Genomic DNA, 26275 nt, shown 5'->3' on the forward strand with positions numbered 1-26275 from the left:
CTGATCTTGGCCTACGGTAATAGTACCTTATTCCCCCTGGGACCAGCACACTTTGACAGCTCCCTTGCACGCCAAAGGCAGGTTCCAATGAGTAAGCATGTGGGGGGCCACTTGGCTGTACCCCCTCTCTCGAAAATGTGCCCAGGGCCATGGCCTCCCTAGCCCCCCAGGATACGCCCCTGATTACCATTCCCTCCTCCTGGCACTAGGAATGGGAGGAAATAGGAACACTCTACTGATATAGATAATAATGTCCCTATTTTCTGAGGAATGGTGGAGGGTAAGCAGATCAGTTTGACTCAGCTCACATTTAATGGCGAATGTGCCCAATCCATAGTTTCTGAAATAATACATGAACTGACACACAACCGCCCTTTGAAATTTTGCAATGCAGTTCTCCAGCCAAGTAATATGTATAGTAGTAGTAGTAGTAGTAGTAATAATAATAACAATAATAAATTATTTATACCCCACCCATCTGGCTGGGTCTCCCCCGCAGCTCTGGACGGCTTCCAACAAAGATTAAAAATACATTAAAATTTCACACATTAAAAACTTCCCTAAACAGGGCTGCCTTCAGATGTCTTCCAAAAGTCTGATATGCGCCCCCTCGCCCAGCTTGTTCGGAGTTTTGGGCTGGGTTGTCATCAGTATGCCGATGACACCCAACTCTATCTGTTGATGGATGGCCATCCTGACTCGGCCCCAGACACACTGACCAGATGTTTGGAAGCTGTGGCTGGATGGTTACGTGGGAGCCGGTTGAAGCTAAATCCTTCGAAGACAGAGGTCCTGTGGCTGGGACGGGGCGATATGGGATTGGGGGGGGCAACTCCCATCTCTTGCGGGGGCGCAATTAGTGCCAGCACCGTCCGTTAAGAGTTTGGGTGTAATCTTTGACACCTCCCTTTCCATGGAGGCGCAGATTGCAGCTATAACAAAGGCGGCATTTTTCCATCTCCGCCAAGCTAAGCAGTTGGCTCCTTACCTCTCTCGCCCTGACCTAGCCACTGTGATCCACACGACGGTCACCTCCAGACTGGATTATTGTAACTCGCTCTACGTGGGGCTGCCCTTGAGACTGACCCAGAAACTCCAGCGGGTGCAGAATGCTGCAGCGAGACTCCTTACGAAGTCTTCGCTGCGAGATCACATTCACCCGGTGCTATACCAGCTGCACTGGCTCCCGGTGGAGTACAGGATCAGGTTTAAGGTGCTGGTTTTAACCTTTAAAGCCCTATATGGCCTAGGACCCCACAGACCCTAGGTTTTAACCTTTAAAGCCCTATATGGCCAGGGCCCCACAGAGAAACTTACGGTCTTCAAATAAAAACATCTTGAAGGTCCCAGGCCACAGAGAAGTTAGGCTGGCCTCAACTAGAGCCAGGGCTTTTTCGGCTGTGGCTCCGATCTGGTGGAACACTCTGTCACAAGAGACCAGGGCCCTGCGGGACTTGACATCTTTCCGCAGGGCCTGCAAGACAGAGCTGTTCCACCAGGCCTTTGGCCAGGGCACAGCCTGACTCCCTCCCTCGGCAATCTTCGCGGAGCTCTGGCCCAATGGTTGCTAGTGGCTTGAATTAATTAATTTTTATAATGAATGATTTTAGAATGTTGTTTATGTTGTACTTTTGTACTGTTTTATTGTTGTTAGCCGCCCTGAGCCCGGCTTCGGCTGCGGAGGGCGGGATATAAATAAAATTTATTATTATTATTATTATTATTATTATTAGTTCTTTATTTCTTTGATATCTGATGGGAGGGCGTTCCACAGGACAGGCGCCACTACCGAGAAGGCCCTCTGCCTGGTTCCCTGTAACTTTGCTTCTTGCAGTGAGGGAACTGCCAGAAGGCCCCCGGCACTGGACCTCAGTGTCCGGGTAGAACAATGGGGGTGGAGACGCTCCTTCAGATATACTGGACCACTACTTCTCAGTAGTGGCACCCACCCTGTGGAACGCCCTTCCATCAGATGTCAAAGAGAAAAACAACTACCAGACTTTTAGAAGACATCTGAAGGCAGCCCTGTTTAGGGAAGCTTTTAATATTTGATGGATTGCTGTATTTTAATTTTTTCTTGGAAGCCACCCAGAGTGGCTGGGGAAGCCCAGCCAGATGGGCGGGGTATAAATAATAAATTATTATATATTATTATTATTATTATTATTATTATTATTATTATTATTATATCCCTCTTAAAGAGTATTTTGATTGGCATTAATTAGCCTGTAATATTCTGCTGATCTCCATGCCATTAAAAATCATCAGAAGCATATGCTGGTAGATTAAACATCTGGTAAAGAGACAGAATAGGTCCCCTGCCCACCCCCGGGGGTGCTGTTGACAATCTCAGCTTCTGTTTTAGGGGCTCCACCATCTCAACCTTTAAGAGCAGTTTTATCTGCACACATTTATGTGTTACAATGCTGTGAGTTTCACCTGATGAGTTTTGCAAATCAGGACAGCATCTTCAAGAAGTGCAGTTCTCTTTGGCAGTTGTCTGGTAGTTATCTGCCTCATGGTCAGTTAAATTTAAATGAACATGCAGATTTTATGAAACCTCAACATAATTGCCTTTCTGAGAAGTAAAATATCACTTACAATTTTAAACACAAAGGCTATCATAAAAAAGGGGGCAGAAAAGGCTCCTTTGAATGTTTTATGCTTCTTTTTTCAATCCACAGCTTTTATTAGACCCAGGCTGATCATCGGATTTTCATTCCCTTTAAATTTGTGTTCAAATTAGGCAGGGTGTGTGTGTGCTGAATTAAATTGTAGTGTTAGAAGGGGGTTACCCCTTGTAGTTTTGTTACAGAAAATCTGCTCTGCAGAAGGGAATCCAGAATACCCCCTTCCAGAAAGGTGTTTTTGTGTGTGTGTATTCTACAGTGCAATAGTAGTAGATTTATACAGGGTCATCCACACATCATTCCACTTTAATTATTGTTCTGTTATAGCATTATTCTCAAAAGTGAGGTGGGGTGAGTGAGAAGAAACGCCAGAACATTTGTGGCATGAAAGTTACTGGATTTCAGCAGATCCTGATGCATGCATCTATTAGAAACAAAGGAAGTACAGTGGTACCTCAGGCTAAGAACTTAATTCATTCATTCCGGAGGTCCATTCGTAATCTGAAACGGCTCTTAACATGAAGCACCACTTTAGCTAATGGGGCCTCCTGCTGCCGCCGTGCTGCTGCTGCATGGTTTTTGTTCTCATCCTGAAGCGAAGTTCTTAACCCGAGGTACTAATTCTGGGTTAGCAGAGTCAGTAACCTGAAGCGTCTGTAACCAGAAGCGTCTGTAACCAGAAGCGTCTGTAACCCGAGGTACCACTGTACACTTCAAAATGTTTACAGGTGCAAACCTGTAAACTACTGGCCATGATAGATAGCTATGCTCTGCCTCCACTATCAGAGGCAGCAATGTTTCTGAATACCAGTTGCGGAAAACCACAGGAGAGGAGGGTGATCTTGTGCTTGGGTCTTGCTTCCAGATTTCCCACAATTAGCATCTGGCTGGCCACTGAGTACAGGATGCAGGACTAAATAGGCCACTGGGCCGATCCAGCTGCAGGGCTCTTTTTATGTTCTTTTATAAGTTCTTAAAGCAGGACTGCCCCAATACCACCGTGGGCGCCAATAATAATGGATGAACAATTAAAAGAACATCTGGAAGGGCTGAAAGATATGAAATAAACAAGCCCCAGCATGAGGCAAAGGAACTAAATGGCAACAGCAGCCTGAGCTATCATCAGTACTGATCCCTATCCTCTCCAACCTTTTTTTTAAAAAAACCAACAAAAAAAAAACCAGCAAGCCTGAGAATGGGGTGAAATAAGCTCCTGCCACTAGGTGGGAACCCCACCTGCCACTCCTTCTTTGGGGGTGGGCCTCTGCCCTTCCCCCACAGATTTTTGGAGGGACAGCCTCTTCTCCCTGAGAGAGATCTTGCCATTAACTTGCATAGGGGAAAGGCATAGATCTATTTCAAAAGCATACTTCTGTCCCCTCCCCAAACCATTGTGACAGTAATTCACATTTATAAAAGCTAAAGCAGAATGCAAAGTTTCCTTCCCTCGCAAGCCATGATTATTTCACTTGCTTTCATTTCTCAGAAGAAATGGCCACTGCATTTTGAACCAACTGAAGTGTCCAATTCATATTCAATGGCAGCTCCACATACAGCATATTAGCTCTTTCTCCATTCCAACCAGGCGTGCCAACTTGAATAAAATACTGGGGGACCCAGGTAAGCCCTGCCCTGCCTAATCGATAACATTACACAGCACATGCACATGATTTGAATGGCAAAGCCCATTAACTGGGGGGACCCCTTAAATATCTTAGGGGTGGTTGTGAATGGACCTTGGCCCCTAAGGAGTTGGCTCCTATGACTTAATTTCTTTATGCCTTCCATATATTGCTGGACTACACTCCCACTATATGCTGGCTAGGGCTGATTGGAATTAGGATCCAGCAATGTCTGAAGGACACAACAGTGGCCTACCAGTCTCTAGGCTCAACTGCTATCAACATTCTGTAACTTTATAGGTTGTTGTCATGTAGTCATGTAGTTTGGGATATATTTTTTAAAAGTCAGAGAGAGAGAGAGAGAGAGAGAGAGAGAGAGAGAGAGAGAGAGAGAGAGATATGAAGACCCCCTTGTACGTAAAATCCACTATATTAGCTTCCCCAACCTGTTGACCTCCAAATGCTGCTGGACTTCAGCCCCCATAACCCCTGATATTGGCCATGGTGGCTGGAGTTGATGGGACTTGGAGTCCAACAATATCTGGATAGCCACATATTGGGGAAGGTCACAGTGTTTTATTTTTCAGTGGCCCTGTCCACACTGAAGAATGAAGGCTAAGGAAGGAGCTTTATAGGTCAAGATGGGAGCCTATTGGATGCTCATGTCACCTGATTGTTACTGGGTAGTAGTTGCAGTATAACTCTGTGTTCTCTACACCTAGCACAGGGGAGAATGATGACTTGGCACAGCTACCAGAGTCTCAGGCTCAATATCTACAGTGCCTTCCTTTGTGAACAACTTGCACTTCACCTGCATATTTTGTAGCTTTTGACAGAAAAGCATTGCAATTTGGCTGGTTTATGCACATGTCAGATTCTCTATAAATCCACTCAGCTCACCCGCCAACTTGGTCCCAAGACTTGCCTATGCTATTATGCACCATACAGTGGTGCCTCACAAGACAAAATTAATTCGTTCCGCGAGTTTTCTTTTCGTCTTGCGAAGCATGGTGTTGGGAAAGTTTTGGAAAAGCTTCAAAAATCACCAAAGTCTTTAAAAACCTCAAAAAAGGCTACCACACCGCGTTCTATGAGTTGCTCCTTGAAGTCAAGTCGCAACTGTCTTAACGGTGTTAAGAGAAAGGAAACAAACTTGCAAAACGTTTCCGAAGCAAGCCCATAGGGAAAATCGTCTTGCGAAGCAGCTCAAAAAACAAAAAAAACCTTTCGTCTAGCGAGTTTTTTGTCTTGCGAGGCATTCGTCTTGCAAGGTACCACTGTATTACACCTAGCCATAAATACTGGGGGTTGGATCCAGACAAACAAAGGTCCCATCAAAATCAATGAGGACAAGTTAATCATGACTTTACCTACTTACATACCACTGATTTCAGCAGGAACTAAAAAAATTCCTTCCAGTAGCACCTTAGAGACCAACTAAGTTTGTTATTGGTATGCACTTTCATGTGCATGCACACTTCTTCAGATACACTGAAACAGAAGTCACCAGACCCTTATATATAGTGAGAGGGTGGGGAGGGGTATTACTCAGAAGGGTGGTGGGAATGGGTGATTGGCTGATAGGTGTGGTAAACCATTTGACGACTGTTAACGACTGCAATTGGTCTTACAGGAAAAAGCAAGGGGTGAGATGGCTAAAAATATCTTTATCATGTATAATGAGATAAGAATAAAATGTCTCTATTCAGACTAGGTCTCTCCATGGTTTTAAGTTTGGTAATAAGTTGCAATTCAGCACTTATTACCAAACTTAAAACCACGGAGAGACCTAGTTTGAATAGACATCAGCAGTTACAGATAGGTAGCCGTGTTGGTCTGCCATAGTCAAAACAAAAAAAAATCCTTCCAGTAGCACCTTAAAGACCAACTAAGTTAGTTCTTGGTATGAGCTTTCGTGTGCATGCACACTTCTTCAGATAATCAGCAGGTTTACCACATCAACAGGTTTACCACGCCAATCACCCATTCCCACCACCCTTCTGAGTTTCAGTGTATCTACACACAAAAGCTCATACCGATAACAAACTTAGTTGGTCTCTAAGGTGCTACTGGAAGGATTTTTTTTATTTTGTTTCGACTATTGCAGACCAACACGGCTACCTACCTGTAACTAAAGCAGGAACTAAGTTCAACTAACTCCGCCAAGATCCAACCCTGTATTAATAATGGGTTAGGAATACAACTCCTGTTGTTTTTACAGTCCGTGGAAAATGATGATATGAGGAGGGTGTTCCCATATGGTGCATCACCTATACAAAGACTCATAGGGAAGAGCCATGACTCAGTGGCAGAGGACCTGTTTTGCATGCAGAAAGTTTCAGTTTCAGTCCTCAGCATCTGCATACAGAGCAAGGAAAGTTCCTTGTCTGAAATCCCAGAGAGCCATTACCAGTCATTTAAGACCAGCGGTTCCCAAAGTGGGTGGTACCACTTCCTGGGGGCAGTGGGATTACCTAAGGGGGGGCACTAAGAGGTAAGGGATGGCAGGGGTGACTGAAGGTGTAAATGACTACCAGATTTTGAAAAACTGGTATCACTGTATCAAGTTCATCAATTTTGTTGAATTAAACTAAATATTTTTAACTGGATTTTGAATAAAACTACGATTAATTGTTACTATTTTGAATGTTATTGTCTTAGTGAGTTGTGCAAACAGCTATTTAGAACAATACTTTTTATCAAGTAGGGGACACTGAGGATGAGTTTATGGAACCAAGAATACAATGCCCCCAAAAAGCTTGGGAACTACTGGCTTAGACAACACCAAGCAAAATGTACCAGTGATCTGACTAAGTAAGTAAGACAGTTTCCTGAACATTACATTAACTACACCATCCATCACTGAGTGTCCTTTTCTATTGTTCAGTTTCAGTTCCAGATTTTGTGTGAAGGTGGGAGAGGTTTGGGCAAGATCCACTGACTCTCTGTACCACCGCTCCCTTCGAGAGCACAACACATGTGGAAGATACTGCTTCTTCTCCTTACCATTGCCAGTGCTTGCAACTAAGAAATGTATATTTTCTTGTCATGATGAATTAAATATTGAACTGTGTGAATTTTGGTTGGCTTTGTATAGGTACGGTAATACAATGCTGACCATCATTCAAGGAAATCATTGGTATATGAGGGATTGATTGTCTCTACAATCAGAGTCAAAATCTTACCCACAACTACCACTTCCAAGACGTGTCAAATCATTATTTGATGCAGCAGTGGGAAACCAGTGGCCCTCCAGATATAATTGGATTCCAATTCCCATCAGCCACAGCCAGCATGGCAAGTAAGGGAACTGTAGCTCAGCAACAACTGAATTGTTACAGATTTACCACCATTGATTTAATGGTGCCTCCTCTTATAGTTTGATACGAGCTGTGTTTTAGCAGGTATATATAACAATGTTACTAGGTTTGCCTCATTCCTGATATATTTACTATGGCTGTGCACAGCTTCTTCCCTCCCAGCTGCCCTGCCCTAGGTAACACCAGGACCACCTGCTCCTCATCAGCTTCAGTCTCAATTAGTTTGGGGGTGGGGCTAATGTTTAATTAGGGTTTTAAAACTAAGGAGGGGAGAGTGAGGAGACATTACATCTTCTTTACCCCCACCAAGCAGATTTAGGGAGGGTGCACAGAGAGGGGGGAGTTCTGTTGCACAAGTACAAATCCTTGTATTTATAGAGCATGTTAGTTAATACAACCCTTAATTATTATTTCTATTACTGTATTATTTAAATCAGTCCATTGGAGGAAACCTGGGTTTAAGCCACCCTCACCAGCATGTGTGATTTGAGCCTTCTTCATTCTACACCAGAGAATTTTGCTGTATCTCAGTTAGAGATGGGGGAGATGTTAGGTTTGGTTAGAGATGGGGGAGATGTTAGGTTTGGTTAGAATATCAGTATGAACCTACCTATTTTGCATTTTCTGAAACAAAATGTGAATCAAAATTCACACTTCTCCACCCAAATAATGTTACTTCATATATTAAATAAACTAATATTGTATGTAAATGCATTGCATTATCGGAAAGTGTTTGCAAAAATGTCTGTAACAGGGAAATTGTATGCAAAAATGTGCATATGATGAGAAATATTTCACAGCTCCTGCAAGATGCTTGTTGTTGTTGTTGTTGTTTAGTCGTTTAGTCGTGTCCGACTCTTCGTGACCCCATGGACCAGAGCACGCCAGGCACCTCTGTCCTCCACTACCTCCCGCAGTTTGGTCAAACTCATGCTGGTAACCTCAAAAACGCTATCCAACCATCTCGTCCTCTGTTGCCCCCTTCTCCTTGTGCCCTCCATCTTTCCCAGCATCAGTGTCTTCTCCAGGGAGTCTTCTCTTCTCATGAGGTGGCCAAAGTACTTGAGCCTCAGCTTCACGATCTGTCCTTCCAGTGAGCACTCAGGTCTGATTTCCTTAAGAATGGATGCATTTGATCTTCTTGCCGTCCATGGGACTCTCAAGAGTCTTCTCCAGCCCATAATTCAAAAGCATCAATTCTTCGGCGATCAGCCTTCTTTATGGTCCAGCTCTCACTTCCATACATCACTACTGGGAAGACCATGGCTTTAACTATACGGACCTTTGTTGGCAAGGTGACATCTCTACTTCTCAAGATGCTGTCTAGGCCTGTCATTGCCCTTCTCCCAAGAAGCAGGCGTCTTTTAATTTCGTGGCTGCTGTCACCATCTGCAGTGATCATGGCGCCCAAGAAAGTAAAATCTCTCACTGCCTCCATTTCTTCCCCTTCTATTTGCCAGGAGGTGATGGGACCAGTGGCCATGATCTTCGTTTTTTTGATGTTGAGCTTCAGACCATATTTTGCGCTCTCCTCTTTCACCCTCATTAAAAGGTTCTTTAATTCCTCCTCACTTTCTGCCATCAAGGTTGTGTCATCTGCATATCTGAGGTTGTTGATATTTCTTCCGGCAATCTTAATTCCAGCTTGGGATTCATCCAGCCCAGCCTTTCGCATGATGTATTCTGCATATAAATTAAATAAGCAGGGAGACAAAATACAGCCTTGTCGTACTCCTTTCCCAATTTTGAACCAATCAGTTGTTCCATATCCAGTTCTAACTGTAGCTTCTTATCCCACATAGAGATTTCTCAGGAGACAGATGAGGTGATCAGGCACTCCCATTTCTTTAAGAACTTGCCATAGTTTGCTGTGGTCGACACAGTCAAAGGCTTTTGCATAGTCAATGAAGCAGAAGTATATGTCTTTCTGGAACTCTCTAGCTTTCTCCATAATCCAGCGCATGTTTGCAATTTGGTCTCTGGTTCCTCTGCCTCTTCTAAATCCAGCTTGCACTTCTGGGAGTTCTCGATCCACATACTGCTTGAGCCTTCCTTGTAGAATTTTAAGCATAACCTTGCTAGCGTGTGAAATGAGTGCAATTGTGCGGTAGTTGGAGCATTCTTTGACACTGCCCTTCTTTGCGATTGGGATGTAGACTGATCTTCTCCAATCTTCTGGCCACTGCTGAGTTTTCCAAATTTGCTGGCATATTGAGTGTAGCACCTTAACAGCATCATCTTTTAAAATTTTAAATTGTTCAGCTGGAATACCATCACTTCCACTGGCCTTGTTATTTGCAGTGCTTTCTAAGGCCCATTTGACTTCACTTTCCAGGATGTCTGGCTCAAGGTCAGCAACCACACTACCTGGGGTGTACGAGGCATCCATTTCTTTCTGGTATAGTTCCTCTGTGTATTCTTGCCACCTCTTCTTGATGTCTTCTGCTTCTGTTAGGTCCTTTCCACTTTTGTCTTTTATTATGGTAATCTTTGTACGAAATGTTCCTTTCATATCTCCAATTTTCTTGAACAGATCTCTGGTTCTTCCCGTTCTGTTGTTTTCCTCTATTTGTTTGATGCTTATTTCATTGCATTTCCTCTTGACAAGTTGCCTCCCCACTTTGTCAAAAGCAGAACTTGGTAATGCATCAGAGTAATCCAAACATCCTTTTTAAAGCCTCTATCAGGGCCTGCCTGACTTTGGTTCCTGAGAATTTGTATAGCTCACTTCCCACAGTTTTTTTTTTTTTTTTAAATATATATTGCTGCTCAGGGTGTTCATTCACTCTTGACATTCTCCTCTTCTACCAGATATGTCTTCTCTTGTCACCTTTTTGCTTTTCAAATCATTAGAGGCCTCCACATACAGCCACTATTTTGCCACCTTTTCCCTGCTATGTCTGTCACGGGGGCACGTACATTATTTTAGTCATGTTTCTACCAACAAGCACCCGCCCACATGAATGGATTAGTCTTCACGTGCATCTCAACCCACCTTCACACAGCTTTTGGGAAGGACCATATATGACAGAAAGAACACTGAGTCATCCTCCTAGAGACCTTTAGCCAATCAGGAGAGAGTGAGGATGGTAAAGAGAGAGTTTGGCAGTTTGACAACCAAATAGGACCTGGGTTATGATCCCACTCACTGGATCACCACCTTGTCATGGTGAGTGGACTTGCACATCCCTATGTCCCTTGTGAGCAAAGTCGTCGGGAGTCTCATACTCCCAGCAGGGTCACCCAAGGCGGTAAGGTCAAAGGGGAGGAGCTAGACAAAGAACGATCCAAGAAGTCCTCAACGGCAAAACAGGCAGAAGATAACAAGTAGTATGTTACAACAGCAGTGAAGGCAGATGAAGGTTGCATCAGATTAGAATCTACCAGTCATCGTGATACTCATGCCATCGGAATAGAGCCTTACTGCGAAGACTGTGCGTTGGTCAGCGTGCACTGCTCTACACACACAGAACAAATTCACTCACAGGTGTCTTCCAAAAACCCATTCCAAACCCCAAAAAAGTCCCATGGTGATCAGCAAATGGTAACGGGGGCAGATCCATGAAATCTGGAAGCCCCTAGTCATGAACCACCACATGGGCAGTGGATACAGATTCATGCACTCTGACTCAAGGAATGAGACAGTTGAGCAGCTCGGCAGCTGTATCAATGACTGAGCAGCCCTATTTAGGATCCACTCTGCTCACCCCAAAAAGGGAGAGGGGCTAGAAAAGGTTCCCTAAATATAGTCTGCCTTCTTTTTTCTTGACTGGGTCACCATCCGGCAGTCGTAAAAGACAAGTGAACTTTAGAACATGGATTATACAGACTTTGTTGGATAACACAGATTGCTATCAAAAACGATCTTGTTAAGCTCTTGTCAGGAGTCCCTACTGGCATTAATGAGCAACTTTCAACCCTTCAAATAAAACTCGCCAAAAACCAACAGGCTACTATTCTAAGAGCTTGGTGTATGATAAAATTATCCTCCTGAGTGATTTTAATGCAAGAGTTGGGCAAGATTTCGATCTGTGGCCTGGGACTATTGGGAAAGAAGGAATTGGCAACAGCAACCAGAATGGATTCTTACTTTTGACTATATGTGCAGCGCATAATCTTGTTGTTACCAACACATTCTTTCAACAACAAAAATAAATTCAAAACATCATGAAGGCACCCTTAGTCCAACCACTGGCACCTCTTAGACTATGTAATTTTCCAAGCTGAAGACTGCCATGATGTGCTCCTTACCAGAACTATGATGAGTGCCGATGACTGCTGGACAGATCACTGATTAATACGCTTCACAATGGCTATCAAGATTATATCTCAACACAGGTGTCAAGGAAGGAAATCAAGGCACAAAATGAACACCCAAGCCCTTCAAGATCCCATTAAGCGGGATTGCTTCCAAATGACTCTTAAGGACCATCTGCTTTCAGAGTTCCCTGATAACATCAAGGAACACTGGACCAAGCTAAAAACATCCATTATTGCAGCCTGTGAACAAACTATTGGATATCAAACCAAGAAACACCAGGACTGGTTTGATGAGAATGACAGTGAGATTGAACACATTATTGACAGGAAACGGAAGACCTTTCAGATCTGGCAAAGAGAAAGAAAATGTGCTACTAAGGGGGGGGGGGAACTATACCAATGCTAAGGCTAAGGTTCAAAGAAGAACCAGAGAACTAAAAAAAACCTGGTGGACACTAGCTGGACACTCATGATGCACAGAGTTACTTAAAGCCACAAAGACAATCTTGTTGTTGTTTGTTGTTTAGTTGTTTAGTTGTGTCCGACTCTTCGTGACCCCATGGACCAGAGCACGCCAGGCATTTCTGTCTTCCACTACCTCCCGCAGTTTGGTCAGACTCATGCTGATAGCTTCGAGAACACTATCCAACCATCTTGTCCTCTATCGTCCCCTTCTCCTTGTGCCCTCCATCTTTCCCAACATCAGGGTCTTTTCCAGGGAGTCTTCTCTTCTCATGAGGTAGCCAAAGTATTGGAGCCTCAGCTTCACGATCTGTCCTTCCAGTGAGCACTCAGGGCTGATTTCCTAAAGAATGGATAGGTTTGATCTCCTTGCAGTCCATGGGACTCTCAAGAGTCTCCTCCAACACCATAATTCAAAAGCATCACTTCTTCGGCGATCAGCCTTCTTTATGTTCCAGCTTTCACTTCCATACATCACTACTGGAAAAAACATAGCTTTTACTATACGGACCTTTGTTGGCAAGGTTATGTCTCTACTTTTTAAGATGCTGTCTAGGTTTGTCATTGCTTTTCTCCCAAGAAGCAGGCGTCTTTTAATTTAGTGGCTGCTGTCACCATCTGCAGTGACCATAGAGCCCAAGAAAGTAAAATCTCTCACTGCCTCCATTTCTTCCCCTTCTATTTGCCAGGAGGTGATGGGACCAGTGGCCATGATCTTCGTTTTTTTGATGTTGAGCTTCAGACCATATTTTGCACTCTCCTCTTTCACCCTCAATAAAAGGTTTTTTAATTCCTCCTCACTTTCTGCCATCAAGGTTGTGTCATCTGCATATCTGAGGTTGTTAATATTTCTTCCGGCAATCTTAATTCAGGCTAGGGATTCATCCAGCCCAGCCTTTTGCATGATGAATTCTGCATATAAGTTAAATAAGCAGGGAGACAATATACAGCCTTGCAGTACTCCTTTCCCAATTTTGAACCAATCAGTTGTTCCATATCCAGTTCTAACTGTAGTTTCTTATCCCACATAGAGATTTCTCAGGAGACAGATGAGGTGATCAGGCACTCCCATTTCTTTAAGAACTTGCCATAATTTGCTGTGGTCAACACAGTCAAAGACTTTTGCATAGTCAATGAAGCAGAAGTAGATGTCTTTCTGGAACTCTCTAGAGCATGTTTGCAATTTGGTCTCTGGTTCCTCTGCCTCTTCTAAATCCTGCTTGCACTTCTGGGAGTTCTTGGTCCACATACTGCTTGAGCCTTCCTTGTAGAATTTTAAGCATAACCTTGCTAGCGTGTGAAATGAGTGCAATTGTGCAGTAGTTGGAGCATTCAAAGACAATCTATGGGCCAATAAATAATGGCATGTGCCCCCTACGCTCAACAGACAGTAAAGGTAAAGGTACCCCTGCCCATACGGGCCAGTTGTGTCCGACTCTAGTGTTGTGCGCTCATCTCACTTAAGAGGCCGGGAGCCAGCGCTGTCCGAAGACACTTCCGGATCACGTGGCAAGCGTGACGAAGCTGCTCTGGTGAGCCAGCACCAGCGCAGCACACAGAAACGCCGTTTACCTTCCCGCTATAAAGCAGTACCTATTTATCTACTTGCACTTAGGGGTGCTTTAGAACTGCTAGGTGGGCAGGAGCTGGGACCGGAAGACGGGAGCTCACCCTGCCGCGGGGATTCGCACCACCGACCATACGATTGGCAAGTCCTAGGCACTGAGGTTTTACCCACAGCGCCACCCGCATCCCCAACAGACAGTACCACACTTCTAAAAGATAATGAAGCTATTGCACTGCACTGGAAAGAACATTACCAGCATCTCCTTAATGGCAACTCCCTGTAGCTGCTGATGTCCTCTCACAAATTCCACATAAACAGAGATGAGCTTGCAGTATCTCCAAATCTGGGAGAGTTGTGTACAGCTATTAACCAAATGAAGAATAATAAAGCCAGCTGACCCCATGGGATATCTGCCGAAGTCTTCAAAGTGGGTGGAATTGAACTTAACAACAACTTCACAAGCTCATCAGAAGATGACCTCCAAACCATCCTAAATATCTTCGCAGAAGCTTACAAAAACTTGGTTTATCATTCAACATCCAAAAAACCAAAGTGCTGCACCAACAAGCATAAAACAATTGCTCTGCAGTGCCACAAATCCAACTAAATGGTGTAATGTTGGAAAGTGTTGATCACTTCTCCTATCTGGCAGTTATCTTTCCACAAGGGCTGACATTGATGCCGAAATCCAGCATCGCCTGAGCTCTGTGAGTGTGGCTTTCTCCCAATTGGAGTGCAGAGTGTTTGAGGACCAGGACATTTGCAAAATGCTTTTTTAGAAAGCTACTGTACTACCAACCTTACTGTATGCTTGTGAAACATGGACACTTATAAATGCCATCTCCAACTCCTTGTAAGATTCCATCAACAATGTGTCCAAAAAAAAAATACACATTACTTAGGAAGATAGGCAAGCTAATGCCAGTGGACTGGAAGAAGCAAAGTTCACCAGTATCAAAGCAATGATTCTTCAACATCAACTTCATTGGACTGGTCATGTTGTTCCGATGCCTGATTATCATCTTCCAAAGCAACTACTCTATTCCAAACTTAAAAATGGAAAGTGTAATGCTGGTGGTCAACAAAAGAATTTTAAAGACTCTCTCAAGGTAAATCTAAAAAAAATGTAGTACAAACACCATCAACTGGCTTGCAAGTGCTCCAATTGGAGAACAGCCTTTACCAAAGGTGTCGTGGAATCTGAAGACACTCGAACTCAGGACGCAAGGGAGAAAGGCGCTAAGAGGAAGGCACGTTTGGCAAACCCTCACCATGATCAACTCCCACTCGGAAACCTATATCCCCACTGTGGAAGGACATGTAGATCCAGAATTGGTCTCCACAGTCACGGACTCACTGTTAAAACCGTGTTCACGAAAGACAATCTTACTCGGCTATGACTGATCGCCAAAGAAGAAGAAGTAGCTGGGTGTGCTTAGAGGTTTGTCAAGCAGGATAAACCTGTTTAATTGCCTACAGCCTTAGGATACGGAAAAGGACATGGAAATGGGTTAGTGGTGTTTTACAGGCAGAGTTAAAATGAGCAGCCATTCTAGGAAGACATGTTGTGGAGAATAACAAATAAAGTTCTTAGAAGTAAAATTATTGTTCAAACCTGAAACAGCATTTCTGACAGAAGTTCTGTTACTTTAATAGTGAAATTGTCAAGATTTATCCCTCATGGACTGTTGGTTAATAAAAATGTGCTTCGTGTTTCCATCATGCCTCAGCTTTAATTTATACTTGGTTGAGGGAATAAGGTATCATGGGAACCCCAATATCAAGAATCCTTGCTGCAGTTTTACATTATGCACAGCCACATATAGAGAATCCCTGAATTCTAAGTTGTTTAGACAGGTAATAAGGTTAAATCACTCCAGACTTAGTCATGTTGCCCTGCTCCCATCTTCAGCAAAATTGTTTGTCATATTATAGCCTAGTGGTACAGCATATCCCTTATACACAGAAGGTTCCAGGTTGAATGCCTGGCATTCCCAGGTTAGAAGACTCTCAGGGTGATGGGAAATCCTTTCACACAAGGCCAGGGTCAGATTCACTGTGAAACTAATTCCAAAGGTGTTCACATTGCTTTAAAATTTTGGTCTAGTAGACCTAACTTAAGTGGCCTCCCAGCCAACCAGGACTTAATGGGTCAAACGGCCAGGGGTGAAATGCTCATGCCTGTCTGTATGCACTGCAAGGCTTCAATAGTAGAATCTGGAACTACATTGCTGCTTACTAGCATGTAGCATCAGATTAGATTAAACTGCAGCAGTGTGGCGGGCATGTCTCATGGAAAAGACTCCCGCTATGGGAGTCAGACAAGCTCTGTTGAATCTACACCCCACCCCACCCATCAGATCCTGCCATAGGATTGCCCCCATAATGTGTGATCTGTTGTAAGAAAGAAAAAACAGCAGCCAGGTTGAAGTAGAAACTGAAGTGCCACTCCACCAGGAGACAGCCCCTTCACCTCTCCCTCCTGTTCACACTTTTAACCTGCTGAAGAACTAATGGTGTATCACATGACCTATTGTCTCAAATTGGCTCAAGCCTGTGTGTTTTGGTAGCTATTTTATGGGCACCCAGCAATATGTTTGTGTCCTAGGAGGGCAGCTGGAATTGAAGCCCCCATTAGTTTTAAAAGGCAAGATTCTGGTATTTATTTTCTTTATTTTTTAAAACCAAGCAAATGGAATTAGTTGAGGGTGCAACCCAAGCCAGTGCCCTCCAGACAATTTAGGATACAACCCCCATCAGCCCCAGTCAACTCAACTGTAGTCTGCTCATGGCTAGGGAAGGCTGGTGTAACCTGTGGGTGAAATGAGTCAGGACAGGAGTGACTATCTTTGTTATCAGAGGATTGAGTCACCATGATCTAGTTCTCACTGTCCTGAATGATCTAGCCCACTCTGTCCTGGGCTGCACCACTTGAGACTGCAGGGTGAGACTGCAGGGTTGGGGGCAGGACTCACATGACTGCATCCTTGTCTATACCACCACCACCCCAAACACCTGTGCAAGTAGAGCAGAGATAAGGCTGAATTAGACCATTATGTGCAATGCAGGGAATATCTGTATTCTTCATGGGGCATCATTAAACTCAATGAGCCCTCACTCTAAGTCTGAAGTGGTTCAGCTTTCCACACAGGCTTTCCGCTACAGTGAGAGAACTGGGCTTTTGTCAGATTAGACGTCATCTGTTTATGAACCTTCAAGCAGGAAGCCACAGTAAGAGCTGTTCCTGGCAAGGAAAACATCGGCTCCTTCTTCCCTTAGGGAGTGTGAAGGAATTGTGAGTCAGAAGCAGTGTGTGTGTGTGTGTGTGTGTGTGTGTGTGTGTGTGCAGGCGCGCACACACACGCGCACACACACATATTCCTGCAAAGTTCCTCTCTGGCACACCCTCTGCTCTTTAAGTTCCCTTTCCTTCCGTGAAAAGTTATCATAAGGGAGCAGAATAAAAATAGTCATGACACAATGCACTCACAGAGACTGCTCTTCCAACCCTATTTCCCTCATTTTTATTTTTTTAAAAGCTTTGCCTCCTAGTTAATTCGAAAAGGAAATATTGTCTGGCTGCCAACTAACCAGTTGAGGGCAAGTGGAAGAGGAGGGGACAGTGCTAGGCATTTTTTAAAAATAACTAAATTCAGAGAAAAAAGAAGCAAATTTATGTATTTGTTTTAATAAAGTTGGAATTTTCTGACCACAGTTCTACAGTACATATCTTTTTTGTCAGGGACACGTGCTTGAACTCTGTAAAAAACAAACAAACAAACAAACAAACAAACAAACAAGCCACATGAACTAATGTTATAGAGTAAAGGCCTAGTGCACAATTTCATAGGCTGTTGTGTGGGATGGTGCATTCTTCCTACTCGACTATGCAAACACACACACACACACACACACACACACACACACCCCACAGGCTCTGTTGAGCCAAGGGAGGCAGAGTGGGTGGCACCAGAGAAATGTGGACATTTGGCAACAGCAAGTTTGAGGCTGCTGTGTGCAGTTCCTTCATCCGACACTAGAAACCAAGAATATGCTCCATTTATCAGCCACAGAAGAAAAAAGAAAACTGAACTGTTCCTGCTGCCCAGGAGGTATGAAAAGGAAAGGGCATATAAGTAAGTGGTAGAACATTTTCGTTGCATGCAGAAGGCACCAGGTTCAATCCCTGGTATTTCCAGGTACAGGTGGGAGAGATTCCCAGTTGTAACCCTGGAGAGTTGCTGCCAGTTAGTGTCAACAGTACTGAGGTAGATGGACAATGATCTGACTCAGTATAAGGTAGCTTCCTATGAAAGTAAAACTGGGCAGTGCTACTTCAGGCTCATCGTTAATGTTTATGCAGATATGCATCAGGCAGATCAAGGGCTTATTTGAATATGCAGAATCAGTGCAAGACAATCACTTCTGAATTGCATCACTGCCCCAAAAAGGGGAAACCCATCAATCTTCAGATTCCTATGTGTACAGTTGAAATGTTAGGATATTAAGTATTTTCTCCCCACACCTGCATGAAGACAAGAAGTATTATGTGGCATTAACTATAAACTTTTTTATTTATTACATTTATATCCAGTCCCTCCTCTAAAGAGACCAGGGTAGTGTACACTATAACCACTATAACCCAGCCTTCCTAACCTTGGGTTTCTAGATGTTATTGGACTATACATACCAGCATTTCTCACCATGGGCCATGCTGGCTTGGAATTTTGAGAGCTGATGTCCAACATCTGGAGACCCTTGTTTGGCTCTCCATGCTGGCTTTCTTTATTAACATGGTCTTGCTCAACCTGGTGCCCTCAAGAAGTTTTGGATACCAACTTCCATCATCCCTGACTATTGGCCAGATGGGAACTGAAGACTGAAACATCTGGAGGACACCAGGTTGGGAAAAGCTGCAATTACACAAGACGAATTAACTTATTTTGTATTAAACAACTCTTCACCGTGTTGATGCTTCTCTCTAAGAGGTAGACAATATGTTGCAGACTCCAACTTCCACTAGTCACAGTCAGCATGGCCAGTGACAGGGGATGATAGGAACTGTAGTCCACAGCATCTGGAGGGAAATACACTGACTATCCCAAAAGATGACAGCCGGTCAGTGTGAAACGGATGCTAGGAAATGGAAAAGAAGCACTAGCACCTCTTAGATTATGGCATATTCCCCATGTCTGAATGCCCCCCCCCACTCCAGAGACTCATTTGGGCATTAATTATATTTAACAATTAAAAAGTTAATTGAAACAAAACTAAATTCCGTCCCCCAACAGACCAACAGACCCTTTGGTGCCTATTGTAATAAGAATATATTATTACTCCTCAGCAGGTAAGTGTAGTAAAGAAGTAACAGTTTACATGTAAATCTACTCTCTCTCTCATCCTTTTTTTTTTTTTTTTTAATCTTTAATGTGGATCTGGACAAAACAGCCTTCAAATGGAAGAGTCTCTTTCCTGTGCAAAGCAGGGCACATGTTTACCCCAGTTCTATCACTATATACAGTGGTACCTCGGGTTAGGAACTTAATTCGTTCCAGAGGTCCATTCTTAACCTGAAACTGTTCTTAACCTGAAGCACCACTTTAGCTAATGGGGCCTCCCGCTGCTGCCATGCCGCTGCTGCACGATTTCTGTTCTCATCCTGAAGCAAAGTTCTTAACCCGAGGTACTATTTCTGGGTTAGCGGAGTCTGTAACCTGAAGCGTCTGTAACCCGAGGTACCACTGTATACAGTGGTATACATTTGGTAGCATATGGGTTTCTTTCATCCCCTCCTGCAACTTTTCATTACTGGGAAACTCTTGGCATTGTGAAACAATTCCATGTTCTAGAGAGCCACTTCTCCAGCACTGGGATTGTTCCAGATTTCCGGAATCTGCTTGGATGTTGCAAAGGCAGCTGAAGACAAGTAGCATGTCTGTACTAGCACAAGCTGTTGCTTTAAATTAGGTTAATGGCTTCTGGGCAGGAGCTATTGAGGGTGTGACAACATCAAGGGAGGGGACCTCAATCTGGCAATGCAACAGAAATAAAACCACTCAACAGATTCCTGCATTGCAAGGAATTGGACTAGATGACCCTCAGGGTCCCTTCCAACTCTACATTTCTACAAGTCTTTTCTCTGTAGCTTCGGACAACATAACTGGACCATTTCTATGGCAATTTTGCATGGCTCTGTTCAAATTAGAGCTTTAATTGCTTTGATTGGTAGATGAATGGGTGACAATCTAGTAATTAGTGTGTGGTGGTAGTTTTAATTGGCAGGACCAAATTTTAATTGGTTGGACTGCAAGTAAGGAATAATTCCTAATTATTATTATTATTATCTAAAGTTATCTATCAACTAAAGTTACTTGATTTTGATGTACAAATGTTGGGAAACCTGTGACCCTCCACATGATGCTGGACCACTGACCATGTTGACTGGGAATTATGGGAGTTGGAGTCCAATAAAATCTGGAGGGCCACAAGTTCCCCATCTGTTCTTTAAAAGAAAACTAGGAATTGCTTTAACAAGGACCTTGCCTTGTAACAACAACAATGGTAAGTTTTGATCATTAAATTGTTCATTATCTTATTCTTCCTCCAATAATGCACCTCTTGTGAGGCAATATACATATATGTTTATTTAAATTTTATTACTGACTTGAGTAGCTGCTTAAAAGGCAGGTGATTCATTAGCAAAGAGTTATGTAACTGATTCCTTTCCAAGACTTTCCTGCCCCGCACCTCTGGATTAAGGGGGAAATGTAGCTTTTGGGGCACAATATTGTTTCTGGGCATGACTGTCCCACTTTTCATTAAAGGGGTCTCCTCTAAGAAATCAAAAGGTTCATGGAAGATGTTCAGAAGGAATGAACATAATTGCTTGCAGTATATCACAGGAGCACCCGGTCTCTGTTCCTCTAGGCATATGGATCCTGGCTAATACTGGCACCTGTGATCAACCTGAACAACAGATAAAAGCACCCATAGCTTTTAGGGAGGATGCTAGGATGAACCCCAGTTGTAAATCTTCCTGAGAAGCATGTGACAAGATCTGGAAGGCTGCACCTGCTCCTATAAGTGAGTAGCCTAATTGCATGCAATGTGCAAGTGCATTTCAGAGCACCTCAATGTTGTAACTTGATTAAAAAATAATATTTTGAATGTAGGATGCTGTCCTATGTTACAGTGACTCTACAGGGTCTTTAAGGTCTTTTTTGTCATGAGTGTCTGTGGGGCAGGGGGCACCCCCAAATCCTAAATATATTTATATCAGTGTACAAAACACATGCACAACCTGCTAGTCATGAGTTACTGATTTGTCCATGCCTCCTTTCAATTAGTAAGGTAAAGGGACCCCTGACCATTAGGTCCAGTTGTGTCCGACACTGGAGTTGCGGTGCTCATCTCGCTTTATTGGCCGAGGGAGCTAGCGTACAGCTTCTGGGTCATGTGGCCAGCATGACTAAGCTGCTTCTGGCGAACCAGAGCAGCGCATGGAAACGCTGTTTACATTCCCGCCGGAGCGGTACCTATTTATCTACTTGCACTTTGGCGTGCTTTCAAACTGCTAGGTTGGCAGGAGCAGGGAGCAAGCAACGGGATCTCACCCCCATCGCGGGGATTCAAACCGCTGACTTTCTGATCAGCAAGTCCTAGGCTCTGTGGTTTAACCCACAGTGCCACCCAAGTTCCCTCCTTCCAATTAGCTTCGGTCAATTATGTCAAGGGTGCTCCCTAGCCAAAGGAATGCACACAGCAAATAGTTAACTCTTTATTGTCAAAGCTAACACTTAGAGTTGTTCCTATAGCTCTGAATACCCCCACGCAGCAGTCTAGTGTCTAGACAGCTATTCCCAGGTCTGCACTGTATGCAGCAGTTGCTGCAACAGGGGACTGTGCCTCCTCCACCAGCTTATGTACCTCCCCCTGGCCTGACAGGCCATTTACCTGGGAATAAACCTGAATAAACTCAGCGAGTCTAACTTTTGAGTAGGCATGTATAGAACTGCACAATGAATCTAATACGATTTATCATTTTGTTTTTTTAAAGCAACAACAACAACAACAAACAACACTGGGTTATAGGCCTACTTTTCAGATCCAGGCATGAATAGCCCCAAGCAATGCACCTGGTTTTAGTTCAGAGTGGGGAAAGTGAGCCTCCATTACCATAAGTTTAAGAAATGCAGATTTTGGGCCAAACAACAGTTTGTGTTAAGCCAGTAATTAGCATTTCTGCACTTGTTTTTTCTTGCCTAACAGCAAGAGTGAGGGAGCCTGACTAGGGCCATGGCACAGAGAAAATAGATTTCACTATTTGCCCCCAACATGGTCCTGATTCAGATCAGCTTCACATCCATACCTCACCTCTCATCTGCCCCAGGAGAAAAGGTGCCATGCTGGAGTTAGATCTGGAGATGTGGAGGCTCTATGCACACTCTTAAAGGCTTGTGAGAGACTGCTAGAGACATGCACTAGTCTTGCCACACTTCAGAGGGTGGTGTAGTCAGGCATTTGCCCCTAAGTAGTGCTTCCTTTTTCTATCTGTATAGAGCATCCAAGACAGAAGTGGGGAACCTTTCCTTCCAATCAAAGGTTGCATTCCCTTTCTGGACAGCCTTCTAAAAGCCACATGCCAGTGGTAGGTGGCCTTTGGAGTGAAAGTGGTCAGAGCAATGAATGTAAATTTTACTTCTGCACAGTATACTAGTGTCTTCACACACCATTCTCTATTTTTCAGCTGCACAAGCAAAAGGCATTACCAGCATTCAAAGACACTTCTGAGTAAGGCTGGTGTGGGGCATGACCTGTGGAAAGCGGGTATGGCTGAGAAGGGGGTGTGGTCTGGGGGGAGTCCCAAGGGCTGGACAGAAAGGTCTGGTGGGCCACATTTGGTCTCTTGGTCTGAGGTCTCCCATCCCCATCTAAGAGCATGGACATCATTAGGGGGTGGCTCAGAGTTCTGTGACCTTAATCTTTAAATTTTTTTATTAGACTTATTATTATATTGTTATGAGTTTGGAGTTTTCCATTGATGTGACCTAGAAATAAAGCAGCAAACTGGAGAGAGGATATGAGCAATGTTTGAGAGCAATGTCTGATCTCTGTTTGAATCCAAAGCTGCAGTTATGCAGAAAATTGACTTTTTAGGGGTGTTAATGCTGTGTACCCCTCTATCATTGACTCAGGTTGTATATATGTGTAAATATATACCATATATAATAAAGGCACCACAGTCTCTGCTGTGCCTCTTTCCAAAAGGAAACATGAACCCTGGGGAAGTGCCTGAAACCCCTAGAATCTCACATCACTCTGAGATTGAGGTGGCATGCAAGAATATCATTATTACTTCCTATTACTTATGATGATGGCGAGGGGAGCTGGGTACACTGCAAAGGCCCCATCCACCTGCCATCTTAATTTGCTAAAGACATCTAATACATATAAATTTGCATATGCAAGTTTGAGCCATGGGTCTATGCCCCAGTCCCAGGAACATCCCATCTAAGAGAAAGCATGAGACTATTCTTGGCTTCTTTGGAAAGCAAACAGCAACCCCAAATCCTGGGTGTTGATTTTCTTCAGACACCACCCAAGCTTCTCAGTCTTGAACAACACAGAGAACATAACATAACATAACATAACATAACATAACATAACATGATAACATAACATAACATAACATAACATAACATAACATAACATAACATAACATAACATAACATAACATAACATAACATAACATAACAACATAACATAAAATATAGAGCATCAGAGGACAGCTTCCTAGAGCAGATCTCAACACCAGGCTGGCAAATATATGCAGTGGTTTCCCAGCTGTGGTGGATAACACCATTGTATTGCCAAATCCTCAGGGGCATTCCAAAGCTTCTTTCACACTAGCTCACATTGGCAGGCATCATCAACAATTTGGCCAAATCACTCATAAAAAGAGCACAAGAGTAGAAGACCGAGGAAATGGCTTCTCATCACTCTCAAACCGTAAGAAATCAGGTACAGCATAATTCACGGAGAGAACAATGTAAGTAAAACATACATTCAAGGGCAGGGAACAAGGACTATCTATAGGCTTAGCATATTGACAAGTCCTCTAGAAACCAGAACGTCTGTCAAAGACATAACAAAAGACAGACATTCCTAAAGTCCAGAAGGATAACAGTCTTGCATTATTTATTTGAAACATTTTTTATACTGCCAGTCATGAAAGGATTTCAGGCTGGTGTACACTGTACATACAACATCTGCCCATCATAATGCAACAAAACTATCACTATAACTGCCAATTACATGGAAGACATATAACAACAAATTACGAAACTCATACTGATCAGTGTGTACAATATCTTAAAATAAACATTTCAAAAATTATTTCAAAAGGTCTGGCCATATTCTTGTGTGCACTGAAGGAGGATTTATTTCTGTCATGTTCTGGTTTCGTTACAAAAACCATTGATGATTGCCAAGTATTATAAAATGAAAAGGGACTAGAATTTCCTCTCAGCTTTGAATCTGCTTATCAGTTTCTCAGCCAACGCTACTCACCATATTATTTGAATATTTAAACCTTCCTCATGTTTCCGACACTTGGCAACTTCTATGCTCGCTGCCATTAACACAAAGGAGAGCAAATCATTATTCAGTGATTCCTGAGGGTGGGTAGCTCTTATGCCCAACAATGCTAGTTCAGGTGTCATATCTATTATCATTCCACACATTATTTACATTAACCGCCCCCCACAACCAAAAATATTTTTACAACCTCCCCAATGCCACCACATGTGGACATAGGTACCTAGAGTGTTACATCCCCTGCAGCAGGCTTGATTAACTTGGAAATTCTAGAGAGCTGTGCTGGTGTGTTGGACTACCTATGTAGTAGCTTCAGAGTGGATTTCCAGATCTTGGAGGAGAATGATTTCAATGGTCTCTTGGTCCATAGCGCTTTCCAATTTTTGTTTGAGATTTGTATACCTAGGTTGGTTTCCCAGAGTACTCTGCCCCACCCCTAAAAATCTAAGTAACTAAAACAAATAACACTTCTCTTCTAATTCTCCTAGCCTCACTCTTTAGTTCCTCCCCTTTCTCTAACATGTCTCATGCCCACATTGCTTGATGATTTTTAAGCCAGCAGCAAGAGATGTCACAAGGATGGCACTGTTACCTTGGCAACTGGAGCTGGGTGGGGGTGATTAGCAAAATCAATCCTCTTGGCAAACTGGGAATATCCCCTCACCCACCCAAGTTTAGGATATTCCACCATTCTTCAGCAGAGCTTCTCTTCCTTTGAGAAAAATAAGTGGCTCACGTATATCTAAACTAAGCTTTAATAATAAAGAAAACTGTAACAAAATAACATAATGAGACACTCAGTGCTGGATTTACGTATAAGCTAAACAAGCTATAGCTTAGGGCTCCACTCTCTTGGGGCCCCCCAAAAAAATTAAAGGGAAAAAAACCTGGATGTACATTTCCAAAATAGAAGATAAAAAACAAATAAAATAAAACCTACATACAGCAACAGTGTTTTGTGTTTTGTAGGTTCCTGTTTGTTATCTGCAAATGGCTTTAGATACCTATTAGGTCCATAAATTACCATATAGCATATATTCAACACAAAAAACAGCGACAATTTGTTGTTGACAAAGGACAGCTGGACATATAAAGGGCCCCATTACCTTCAGTAGCTTAGGGCCTCATCAAACCTAAATCCAGCCCTGAATGAGAGAAACTAAATACAACAACATGAGGTAAGTCTGAGGCAAAAAGCAAGAAGAGGCAGTTGGTCCCTCTTAACTGACATTCTTAACGGAACACAGACTGAAGGGAGGGGCTGATTCCGGAGAAAAACACACAAGCCCCGCCCACCACATACCCAACATTCTACTGATCAAATTAGACCCCAGTGTTTTCCTTACGGCAACTCACCTACCTGGACCATTATCGCTGATCCTCCAGAGTCTTGGTGTTTCTTTGAAACTTTCAGGCACCTGCTGTTCTGACTTCGTTAAACAACATTTCAAAAGGGAAACCATCCCAGCCTCCTTCTATGCACAACATAAAACTCATACCTCCAGTGTCTATGGGAAAGGTTGTAGCTCATTGGAAAAGCATCTGCTTTGTATGCAACAGGTACAACAGACCTGTGGGACAAATCAGCCACATATACTGTAACCAGCATGCTTAGCTCTAGTAAGTGCATGAAGGGGTTAAGGCCATAGAGTAAGCTGTTTTCCCAGACTTAACTAGGTCATGCCCCCTCACCTAGGAAGGAAGGAAATCAAGTCCGTTTGTTTGTTTGTTTGTTTGTTTGTCTCCCTTTTTTGCACTACGTAACTGACCAGGAAGGACATCTTTGCTGATCACTCCAAGTCCAGATGGTTGTGTGGC

General features: G+C 43.4%; 1 protein-coding gene across 2 annotated transcripts in view; it reads right to left on the reverse strand.

The window, feature by feature from the left end:
* Window positions 1–25677, reverse strand: part of ARHGEF9 (Cdc42 guanine nucleotide exchange factor 9) — a 286157-nt gene extending 260480 nt beyond the window's left edge. For both annotated transcript variants that reach the window (XM_077922610.1, XM_077922611.1), the window contains exon 1: window positions 25564–25677. The gene's annotated coding sequence lies outside the window, so the exon portion shown is untranslated. The remainder of the gene's footprint in view (window positions 1–25563) is intronic.
* Window positions 25678–26275: the final 598 nt, after the last annotated feature.

Source organism: Podarcis muralis, chromosome Z (assembly GCF_964188315.1).
Source record: "Podarcis muralis chromosome Z, rPodMur119.hap1.1, whole genome shotgun sequence".
Taxonomy (NCBI): Eukaryota; Metazoa; Chordata; class Lepidosauria; order Squamata; family Lacertidae; genus Podarcis; species Podarcis muralis.